Raw genomic sequence first — 12,807 nt, forward strand, 5'->3', positions numbered from 1 at the left:
AGTTGTTCTTCTAAGGTGCTAATTTGAGACTCCAACTGGTCCAGCTGCTTCAACTTGTCATTATGTTCAGCTTGCATATCCATCACTCTTTGGCGAATAGATGCGAGCCGCATCTTGTTAAAGCCAAAATATTCCAGTTCATAACATAGATTTTCAAATAACTCCATCTTTGAATCATCCATTGTCTTTGGTGTTTCTAATTCTAAAAATGCCAACATGTCAACCAAAGACTCGTATCCCACCTGGCAAATCTTTAGAGTCCTCTGTGAGAGTTTCCATTCCCATAAATGAGGATAATTGACAAATGCTTCTTTGAGTAAGCGAGCCCGTGTCTCCTTAATCATAAAGAGACCATGAAAATCAACCAACTCCTCTGCTTGAGGTGAAGATGAAATTACTGCTTCTGCAGTAAGGGGAGTGGTAGCGATGCTGCTAGTTGGTGAATGCATTGCTGATTGCCCCGGCAGAGGAAGAGACCCTGCAGATAAAATTGATACCAATTTCATCATATAAAATTGGAGAAAGGTAGATTCTCTAGTTGTAATTTGCAGCTTATTTGAATGTTGGAAACATTTCTACTGATATTTTGAAGTTATTAAATGATGAGAAACCCAGGGAGATGTATTAATTCTTTTGAGCAATTCAAAAGATACCTTTGTATTCTTGACCAGCATGTTGTGGGTCGGCCGCAATCTGTGGCTGTTTGCCAATCAACAACTGGAAATGGAACCAAAAATCATAGCATTTTAGGTTGTCCTCTTTATAATGTTATCCCACCAAGAGGCAAGTGATGAAGTTACCTCTGGTGAAGTTCTGACTGTTGATTCTTCTCGTGCAGAATCTTTTTGAAAACCAACCTTTGCTGTTTCCGTATGACTCTGTGCATTAAATGACAAGTGATATATATTAGTTTCTAAGTTTAACTTCAGCGATGAACTTAATTTTGTACACCTAAAATGAAAGTAATTTAATGATGTAAATGAAAGTAACAGGACTCAGAATACAACTCTGTCGAGATCAGTGAACCAATTATTACATCAAATTCTTTTGATTGAGGATGAACCCTGTAGTGTCTTGAACCTTTGCGACATTTGCATCAAGTTCAACCTGTGGTTCTTTATCGATCAACTCCTGTGTACGAACCACCAATATTAGCTTTCTACGTTATATTCTATAAAATGTCATTTCTATAATGAAGAGTCTAATGAGCCTACCTGTGTTGATGTTCCCACTTTTGATTCTTCTAGTCCGTATCTTTATGAAGGCCTCCCTTTCCTCTTTTTGTGCAGCACTGCAATAATTTCTTAATGAAAAATTTCAGTTTTTAAGTTACCTTCGTAAATGAACTTGCTTTTGTGAACCTAAAGAAAAACGCTCAGGTCAAATAAGGCTAAATTTAATACCGGATTTCAATACCATGGCTAAAGCTAAATTTAATATGGCCCCTATAATTTTTTTAAAAAAAATTCTTAATTGAGAAACTAACTCGAGCTACTTAAAACAGTTTGCATCACAAAGCATGTAAGGAAATTAAAGTTACCTCAATATCTGCTTTTGCTCCATTTTGGCATGAGTCAGACACAAGCATAGCATCAATATTCCATATAATTAGAGGCATCAGTAAAATTTAGATCAATTTTTGGTGTCATAAATCATACATGTTCATGTCAGGGATAAAATTAATATGTTAATGTATATGGGGGCATAGTTAACAATTGAGTGAAACTACAACAACCACAAGAATAATTTACGAAGAGAAATTCACCATTGAAGAAAGATAGTTATAGGAATCAGGATATACCTCTTGCAGGTTCATTGAGTCAACTGGACAGAATTTCTGCTTTGGAAGGTCTTCTAGAGTGACGACAATTTCAATTTCTTGTGAGTGCGGAAGAACCTCTGCAGCTGCTCGTACTTCATAGGGTAAATATTCAGGGAGCATTTATTGATAAGAAGTCGCAGTACCGTACGTAGATTTAAAAAAAAAAAACAAGAAGAAAAATAGGTATCCATGAAGATTACAAATGAAAATAATGATAATAATAATAATAACAAGTAAGAAATTCATACCAGTACCATCCTGCTTGAGCCAGCGAAAATTTGAACTTGTTGCGATGGATCCACTTGGAATGTCATTGTTGCCCCTCTGATTCTCTTCATCTATACGATCATCTTGAATATTAGAAGGGACAATAGCGAAGCTTCTGTCTTCATTTGAATGAGTTGATTCAGTATGTGATGTTGCTTCTTTGTGTTGGAGGATGTCAACAACTTCTCTCAAACCTGAAGCCATGGTAGGTGACAAGGAATCTACAGATGAATTTCCAACATCTACCTCATCAAATTCTTTGCTTTCTTGACAGCTTGTGGAACTCTGCTCAATTACATTACTTTTGTCCTCTAGTATTGCATATTCCACTTCCCTGTGTTTTTCTTCTCTCCTGTCCATATCTTCACCATCATCATCATGGTAATCTTCCTCTTCCTCTTCTTCTAAATGCAATTTCAGAAATTAGAAATTAGCTTAGAAAAGAGGTCATACATGAGTCACCGCAATAAGTCAATGTATTGTTTCTTAGGTCATGTAAAATGGGTTTTTTTTTTTTTTTTTTGCCCAAATCTTTTCCATTGAAAAATTTGAAAAGAATTGTTCACCTGGGCTTTCGTATTCTTGAAGCAAGTCGTCTGGTTTTAAAACATCAGTTAATGATTGTTTCAGCTTTGGACAATCACATTGCAACTTAATGCCTCAGTAGATAATGATCAGACTTGGCAGCTTCACTAAATATAAAACATTGAGCTTAGGAAGCATTTCTTCCGCATCACTTGAGAAGCTTCCTTACTCTTTCCTTTTACTACATATTCTAATCCAGAGCAGTTTATTATCTCCAAAGAGGTCAACCACATTAAGGTTTTTGCAGTTAATGCTGTGAACAACGAACTCATCCCTAGGCATGATTTTACAATCAGGCTTTGAAGATTGGATAGATTGAATGATTCTGGAAACATGACACCTTTTACAGCTTTTAATTTACCTCCTTTCCCCCCATGGATGAGCTCTGGTGGATTTTTTAGACTCAGGAAGCTAGGACTTGGAAAGATAGCTTGTCCACCATCTTCTTCGACTATTTCCTTCCTTTTATCTGCTTTAGCAGTTGATACAGTGAACAACGACCCTAACATCGGACAAGATTTTACTGCAATCTTTTGCAGATTGCAGTTATCGCTAAATGGCCCACGTAGATTCTTTTATATCAGATCTACAGAAATACTCCCTCCGTTTCTTATTATAAGAGACATTTGATGCTTATGGCATGTTCCTATATATAAAAGACACTTAAAAGTTGTCTTTATTTTTTTGTATTGATTTCCTATTTTACCCCTATTTATTTTGTCTCCAACTTATACTCTCTCTCCCTCCCACTTCTCTTTCTTTTAATAATTTAATTGTTCTCTCTCATACTCTCTCTCCTTATTAATAGGGGCATTGTTGGAAAAAATATTATACTTTTTACACATTAATTGTCCTCAACTAATTTTAACTATTTTTTTTATCAATGTAATTTGATTATTTGTCTCTTATAATAAGAAACGGAGGGAGTAATATTTATACATTAATCAATCATGCATGCATGTTCTTCTTCTTCTAAAGAGAAACAAAGAAAAAAGTTGTATGCTTAAGGTGCATGTTTAAGTGTACCTGTGTGCTGGCTATCATAATACTCATGCTCAATGATTTGCTCTAGCTGAGAACAATCTTCTATGATTAGTTCACGCAATGTAGATACGTATGTCATCATCTGGAGTGAGAAAATGCATTTTACCTCTCCACATTTATATATTTTTACTCTTCGAAGGTTGTGAAGTTGTTTGTGACCCTCACTTATGTACCTCAAATTAGGTAGATTCTCCATAATCAAACTTTGGAGGCATGATAACGATAATGACTTTGATTCCATACCAATTGTAGGTTGGGTTAATTGAAAAATGCCTTCCATTTTGCAGTCTTCAAGGTCAAAGCTTTCTGCACCACTTTGCACAACCATGTCTCTGCTTTGTTTTGCTTGAAGTTCCAACTCCTATAAAATTACCCCCATGATCAATAAAATAAAAGTATCATGATGGAAAACAAATAACTAACCATTTAAGGTGCATTCTTCTTAGTCCCTATATATGTGTGTCTAATAAAAAATTACATTACCTGCTCACTAGACTTGCTACCACCTTGCTGAATCGCTTCTGAATCTAAATCAGATGTGATGCTCAAATGTGGACATCTCTTTCTATATAGTTTGGCAACATCTGGCCAACTTATGTGATAATTTTGTGGACAGATGCTTGTGATATTTGGCAAGTCAATAAGTTCAATACCCTCAGAACTGGAAGATCAATCCTGCTATTAGATTTGCCTTGATTTTGACCTTCTTCACATCCATGTTTACCAAACACATTTTCCAACAGACCAGCATCTTCTACTTCGAGAGACTCTAGTTGCAAAATGCCACCGAGAAAAGATGCTGGTATGATGGATTCCAAATGTGGACATCCCTGGACGTAGACTTGTTTCAATTTTGGGAAAATAGGCCCCATTGGAGTAATATCATCATCTTCCTCCTCATCTTTTATTATATGCTTTAGGGCAATGCAATCTCGTACTTTCGAAGTTTCCAACAATAAAATAGTTTGAGCAGTAGAATATGTTAAGATAGATGTCAACTTTGGACAATCCTCCAATTGTAAATGCTTGAGATGACGAAAATTTAGCATGCTGGCAGAGTCAATACAGCGCAGCTGGCTACGTTCCACTATAAACAGCTCTTATAAATTCTCAAAAAGATTGAAAGGAGGCGGACCATGGTACAAGGCCTTGAAGAACTTCATGGTTTTAATTTTCAGCTTTAGCAACCTAGAGAAAACAGTTGTAGCTTGATATAGCGGATGATTTGTGGTGTCAATGAAGCATTCTATGTTGTCAGAATCATGAAGTAAAAATTCTGTTAACTCACACTCCCTATCTATTGGAATCATGTCAGGGAAGATGTTTTTGCAATCTCCTTGGACATTTTCCAAGAAAAAAGCCTCTAGATTTTGTGCCATATTCTTCATTTCTTCATTTGAGGTAGGGATGTTGAAACCATTTAAAGATATGAATTTTCTTATCGAATAACCATCCAAAGTATCTATGGAACTTCCAATTTCAAGATGGTACCTTTTTAGCACCTGAGAGGAGCTAATATGGTGAAATAGTGTAACAACATTATGATCATTTGACACCATTTCTGGAAGACTGTTTTCAACAAAATATAGCTCTTCAAGTTGGGAACATCTTGCAAGCACCTCAAAAGGATTGCTTCCTATTTTGCACCCTAATACTTCCAACAAACTTAACCTTCTTAGTTCTGCTAATTCTTCGGGTAGCTCCTTGATTACACAAAATAACAGTTCAACAGTGTCAAGCATCTTCAGTGATCCCAAAATAGAGATGTTGTTTAAGGTCCATCCTCTGAAGCAACAAGTTTGAAGATTTTTTAACCAATCCATTGATAGAGGCAGCATTAGACTCGGGGTTGTCAATATAGATGTATGTATTATGGCCAGAACCTTGAGCTTTATCGTCTCAATGAAGAAATCATCTGAAAACTCAGCTAAACATTCACCATCATTGGGTAAAAACAGAAGCTCAAATTGGGGACAATTTAATTGACTTGTGTATTCCTTTATATCATGACAATATAATTTTGTTGTGTCTTTCATATAACCCCTCTCTGTTAAAGCTATTAGGTTCTCTTCAGGCCCTATGATCACTTGAATTTTCTTTTCCGACATAAAGGCTGCTTCCCGCACCAAGTCGTGCATGCAACAGGATTGTCTTTTTTCATCTACCAGTAGCAACAAAGAAGAGTTGGTGAGCTTATTAATCGCGCACTGCTATCCTAGCAATTTCATATGTGTCAGCATAATTGAATATGTCCAATCCAATTATACGTGTGCACAAGGTGATTGTACGGTTTGGCAAGTTCGGACAAGGTGCGGGCGTGTTGCTAATTAGATGATGAGGCATTTGGCTACCTTAAGAGAGTCATAGTTACTCCCGCCGTTTACCCGCGCTTGCATGAGGGGGGATCCGCCGCATGAAGGGCAATGAATGAGATTCCAGATGGGGGGTGGGGGAGCGCACCAAATGTACCGCACGAAACGTCTGAGAACATCAACCCCTCCACAGTCTTGCTGGTCAAAATTTCCACAGCGATCTTTGAATCTTCTGGAAAGAGAGCACATAAAAAGAGAAGTGATCTCGCTTCATCATTGTCCAAGTGATCGATACTTAATTTCAGAATTTTATAAACACTTTCCATATCACTTGACATATTTGTTGTTTCATATCTCTCAATCTCAAAGATGCTTCCTTCCAAACATCTTCTGGTTTGTCTTTCAAAGCTCTAGCGGCAGCAGTAATTGAAAGAGGTAATCCATGACATTCGCTTGAAATCTGCCGTGCCCAATCTTTTACTGCATCTGGTATCACGCCAGCGTGCTGTTGGAATAAATCCCGAGCTTCCGTTCCTGGCAGAAGTGATAAATATACCATTTTTTTACAATCCATCAAGCTACGTAATTGTTGTAGCCGCGTAGTCAAAACAACCTTGCTGTTTTTAACAAGGGGAATCCCTACATCCTCAAGTCTAAGCACTTCCCAAATATCATCCAAGATTATGAGAATTTTGGCACCACACTCTAATCTCATTTGTAGTCTTTTAGCCCTTCCAATCTCAGTCTCTTCTTCCATTCTCAAGCCTAAGCTGTCCGCAATTTGACCCTGAAAACTTCTAATGTCTGGAAGATGGGACGCCGCTGCTGGGGCTATCATATCAAAAAGTTCCAAGCTCTTCATTTCACGACGCACTTGTTTGATGAAGGATGTCTTTCCGCAACCCCCCATTCCACAAAGACCCATCATGTAAATCTCATCATCTTCCAATGCCGCCAAGACTTCATCGTACGGCCTTTTTCCAGACTCAAACTTACTGACATTCTTATGGTGGAGATTCGGGGTGGAGATGGTACACGGATTGGTGTCATTGTCAACCTTTTATTGACCTGCCTCACTGTTTCAGTCATTTCTCCTAAATGCTTGCCGACTCTATATTGAGACAACCAATCAGGGAAAACACCATTACAACAGCTCTGGCTTGCTTCTGCTTTGGGTTCCAACTTCTTTACCACTTCTATCGCAGCTCTTGCTTTTTCCACTTGCACCTGCTGCAGAGGGGGTCCTGATGTCTTAACGCCTTCTAATTTTGATGCTAACAAGGCATTTTCCTTTTTGAGATCTGCAAAAAAGGTATTGACCCGATAAATAGAGCGAGCTTGTCGTACTATTGCCTGCACCGAATCTTCTGCAATCTTGACCTTTGTATTGAATCTCAAGTCCTCACAACTCGACATTGAAAGCAACTCATCAGCCTGAATAGAAACCACAATGCTAAGTAGTTAGAAGGTGATTGATGCAGTTGTTAGGCTAAGTTATAATAGAGTGCGTGAGTTACCTGCTTCATAGCCTCATCACCATCTTCATGTCTCGCTTCAGAATCTAAACCAAACATGCCATTCAACCCTGGACTTCCCATTACAACTGCTTTATCCAATGGCAGCTTGGGATCATAATTTTCTGGGCAAAAGCTGATGACATTTTTCAAGTTAATGAGCTTGAGTGTTTTCACAGCTGAAAGGTCGATGTTGATCTGCTTCTGATTTTGATTTTTTTCATTATTACCATAGCCAAATACATATTGCAACTTTACAGCATCTTCTATTTCGAGACTCTCTAGCTGCGAAGGACCCCTAGCAACAGAGATGGGTAACATGCATTTCAGATTTTCACATCTTTTGACACTGATTTGTTTCAAGTTTGGGAGCAGATGCCGCATTGATATATCTTCGTCATTTTCAACTTTTATCATATGCCTCAATTTACCACAACCTCTTGCTTTCAATACTTCCAACATCACCATATTTTGAGCAATGGTGGTGGTGAAGAGAGATGCCAATTGGCTGCAATTTGTTATATATAGCTCCTTTAATTTCTCAGAAAGGCCAGAAGGAGGTGGACCATGGCTGAAGGCCTCCAAGCGCTCCATGGCTTCAATTTTTAACTCTTGCAAATTGGCGAAGGGGGTTGTCTGATATAGTTGATCATTTGTGGTGTCAGTCAGCCATTTCATGCAATGAGAATCACGAAGTAAAAATTCTTTTAACTCCTTCAAACATTCACCTTGTATTAACCCTATTCTTGAATTGGCCTTGAACTGTTGTGCCAATTTTTCACAAAGGCGTTGCAATATGTCAGACGTTGTGGTATCAATAAACAAGATCAAGGACATGGTTACTCAAACACGTCATTTAAAGAAATATTGAACCTATTCGCAATTAATTTGTTAATTTGTATTATTATTGAACCTATTCGCAATTAATTTGTATTACTGTCTATCTCTCATATTTAGAAAATGTTGGACACAATACCTAGTGAAAAATTAATGGAGATACTCTGGAGACAAATATATGAGCTGTAAATTTAATTTATTGTTTTTTTGGATGAGCTGTAATATTTGGATTATGAGCGTTTCGATCAATGATACATTGGAGTCCAAATTTTTAGGTTTTTAAAGAAGGTATTGAAGTACTCCCTCTTGTTCATGATACAAGAAGTTTGCTAGAAAAAAATTGTCATAAAAAAATATAAGACGTTGTCAGAAAAATTAATGTAATTTTTTCACTTTTGTCTATGGAGAGAGAAGGGAGAGATGAGAAATAATAAAAATGTAATATTAAAGGCAACTCGATTATTTTTGGGGGCAAAATAAGAAAACTTTATCATTTTAAGCCAAGTTAATGACTAAACTTTTATTTCTCGGTATGCCAAAAAAGTTAACAAACTTTGTACATTATGGACCGAAGAGAGTATTTATTTAGCATATTTAGTATTAAAGTATTTATCTCCCCTCTTATCATTCCAGTATATTTACTTCCCCAATTCTTTTTTGAGGATGTTTCTTGATGCCATATTTCACATTATTATTTCATATTTCGATTATATTAATTTTTTGCGAACAAATAAAGGGTCATGCGAAAGCACTTATAAGTGAGTTTGACAATTTTGATGAGCTAAAAAATGTCATTCAGCAATCTATAAGTACTGCGCTTACATGCTCGAAAATTCCTTACATTCTATATATATATATATATATATATATATATATTCATATAACTTTGTAATGCATTCATGTAATTCTTCTTTTATTTTTTTTGTGTGAATAAACAATAGATAATATTATTTCTTTGAAAAAATACATGTTTTCTGTCACACAAGAGTTTTCTATAAAAAAAAATTAATATAAATGTTTATAAACCTGAAATCATTCACCATAATCAATATATTTTGTCATATATATTATTGAGGTGATTGTAAATTTAAATTTTTTAATAATTACTAATTATTATTTTTTAAATTTTTGTACTCCCTCTCTCTTTTTGTAAGTAAAACCCATTTTTCAGACTCGGGATGCCATTAAGTTCGTATATGTCTTTGTTTCTTCTCCTTCTTCTCATTCCTACCCTTAATCATTTATTAGGATATACAGGTCATACACGGTAAAAAGGTTGGATGTACAAGCTTCCTAATGGTACATAACATAATCTACGTACAATTTGGATGACAAATGAAAGAAAACCGATGTCCACGAAAATCCCTCTGGTCTATAACAAAACCGTCATCTTGTAAATGAAAATGCAAGAGGTTGATTACTTCTGTTTCATGGAACCAGCTTTATGAAATAATTTCCAGCTACATGTAAGAATTGAACATGTTGGATTGTGTTCTCTAAAGAGACAAAACTAAGAACATTTATTGCAAAACTTATTTCTTTCGCAAGCATTTGGAAACGAGTCCCACATTGAGTATTGTAAAAACAAACTACACGATATAAAACTCTCGTAAGAGTATACGGCACATCTGGCCAGGTAATGCTAGCTTGTAACCCAAGTGGGGTTACCAAGGACCAAGGTGACGGAGCACGGCTTTGGCATTACCTGCTCAGGCAGAAGGAGGCAATTAGGTTGGCCTAACTGTCCGTTCCAAGTGAAGAGTTGAGCCATGGGTCCTAAGCGAAGGGTTGATCACAGGGCGCTGCTTCTCAAGCCCACACTGCCTGGTGAGCCTAGCTGCTTGAACCATCGCTTTTTCGTTTAGGCCTCGTTGCGGTGCTCTGTTTCTGCCTCCAGAGAGAGATGCCATTCGACCACCAATGTTATGCCCCAGGCATCATTAATTTAGTACTGGGAAAACGGGCCGGCCCGTTTAAGCCCGAGTTCCAAAAATAAGTCATTTTTTCAAACCCGGCCCGTGAGATGACGGGCTCGGGCTAGCCCGCGGGCTTTTGGTCTTTTTAATTAAAATGAAACTTTTTTTTATTTTTTTGTATATTTTATCAAAATAATAAAAATGAAACAATAAAATTACTAATAAAATGTATAAATATAAATAAAATTGAGTCACAAATATAAACATTATCATGTTTAAACATATATTACAGTATAATAAAGTCTATTGAATAAACAAACTAAATAGAGGACAAACATAAACAACTAAATAAACATTAAGTTCAGTAGATAATTACAATGCGGATGATCTAGTTTGATTATAAATAATTAACAAAAAAGTTTAACTAACAAACATAGTATACATAAAGAATAATCATTTATCATACCGACAAAAAAGAAAAGAGTCCATCATCCTTAGTTCTAAATTTGTTTCTACTATAAAAATGATATAGATCTTTATTTTAGTTTAAAAGATTTTTTGATCAATTATATTTCAAGTATAAAAAATATGGGAGAATGATAAATAAAGACTGTAAAAATTACACATACAGTATTTTAATAGGTTTTGACAACTTATAAATAACAATATATTTTTATGAATATACCTAGTTTTAAATTTTGCAATTTTCATTTTTTTTTGGTTATTTTTCCCACAACTATAGTGATTCTTTTTTTCTTTTTGTGAATGCTATCTATGTGAGCTGCCAAGATAAGTAAAACTAAGAGTATGCTATATTTAAAATGTTAGGGTTTTCTTTTTTAAGTTAAGAAAAAAAGACAGAAATTAAAAAAAAAATTTGGCGGGCCTAAACGGGCCGGCCCGCGACCCTACAGGGCCGGCCCGTTTATTTTTCGGCCCTACAGGGCTGGTCCTTTTAAGCCCGATTTCCCTTTCAAGGCTTCAAAATACAAGTCCGGCCCTTGACTTAAACAGGCCGGCCCGACGGGCTCGGCCCGTTTTCCCGGCTCTAATCATTATTTGACATCTGAAACTGTGAATCTGCTGTATTACACCATTTCAGCTTGAAAAATTGAAGTTGGAATACGAATGGTAGCCTCAAGTGTTGCATGCCTTGATACTAACCAGTAAACTTGAGAAGCCAATCACATGAGGTTTTAGATAGATCACCCTTTATACCACTGGCCAGTCCCCACCTCAGATTCCAATTGAAGTAGTTGCTTCATCTTGTCATCAGCGACTATTCGATGAATAGATGCCAAACAGTCCTTATCAAATCCAAAAGATTCCAATCCCAGACATAGATGTTCATGTTCCTCCCATTATTGCGTTTTGCTGCTTCTGATTTTAAAAAACTCTTAACATGTTAGCTGAGATTTTATATTGATCCCTCTGTCCCTTTATATAAAGCCCTGTTTTGAAATTCATGGATGCCAATGTCTTCTTTTCTTTCCTTTTTCCTTCTTTCCTATCCTACCCTTAATCATTTAGTAGGGGTTGGCCAAAAAACAAAAATCGTTCTAGAATTGTCGTGTTCTCAACCTCTCGATCAATGGACACTGCTGAATCCATGTCAATCTTGGAGTTAATAGATGATTATTAATTCCTCATTGTACTCACTGTGCTTAGCTTATGATTTATTCTCTTGATCTTAATGCTTTTTCCATTATCATGTTTGGCTAATGGGTGTTGTAATGAGAGTCATGTTCTCCTGCAGAATGCTTATTCATTGTTACAGTTCAAAAACTCACGCTCAACTACTGAAAGAGGGAGCTCTTTTTTTTTTTTTGGAGGGGAACTATTGTATCCACTTGGATATAAATGCTGTTCCTCTGTTTCTAAGAAGGCATCAAGAACAGCCGCAATAACAAGAAGCGAAAACCCAGAATCCTAAAAGTTATGAACCGACAACGGTGAAGCATTCCCTGTCAGAATGTGATGAAGTTAAACTTATCTCCCCATTCATAATGACCCGTTCCCTTTTGCTCGAGGTATATCTATAATGAATATCTGGGCATGTCTCAGTGCTTTTGTTTGTTGATTGTTTTCATCAAGTCAATGTTCAGCCTGAAAATGGAACTATGTTCATTATTTATTTTTTCTATATAATTCGTAGTTATTTATTGGGGATTAATTCATGTGCAGCTAGTTTTTCTCATAGTTTCATTTCAATTTGTAGTGTTGGTACTCTTTGGAATTATTCCAGCTGCAATGTCCTGGTCTGGTAGCTACTCAAATTCGAATTCAGATTCATCTCCACCTGTGAAACAGCCTGAGCTAGTTCCTGGAGGGAAGATAACTGTTGCTGGTTCTTGGAGATGCTGGATATGTTGTTCTTTCTGAATTGCTTGAGAACTTGCAGAGCCTTCAAAAGATTTAATTTTCTGTTCATTTTCTGATGATTATTGAAGTACTACCTCCGGTTTTAAATATAAAAGCTAATTGACTAATTTAAGAAGATTAAGGAAATA

General features: G+C 36.3%; 1 long non-coding RNA gene and 1 pseudogene across 1 annotated transcript; one reads left to right on the top strand and one right to left on the bottom strand.

Moving 5' to 3' along the window:
* The window catches only part of LOC114755300 (tyrosine-specific transport protein 2-like), a 147,009-nt pseudogene that overhangs the window by 80,522 nt on the left and 53,680 nt on the right, over positions 1-12,807 (top strand).
* LOC114755317 (uncharacterized) lies at positions 257-1,112 on the bottom strand. The gene is made up of 4 exons (XR_003741301.1): positions 1,037-1,112; positions 801-878; positions 654-717; positions 257-478 (listed from the first exon to the last, which is right to left on the bottom strand). It is a non-coding gene; the product is annotated as an uncharacterized LOC114755317 (long non-coding RNA).

The sequence above is a fragment of the Neltuma alba genome, unplaced genomic scaffold, assembly GCF_004799145.2.
Source record: "Neltuma alba isolate B1F8T4 unplaced genomic scaffold, ASM479914v2 tig00010248_pilon, whole genome shotgun sequence".
In the NCBI taxonomy this organism is placed as follows: Eukaryota; Viridiplantae; Streptophyta; class Magnoliopsida; order Fabales; family Fabaceae; genus Neltuma; species Neltuma alba.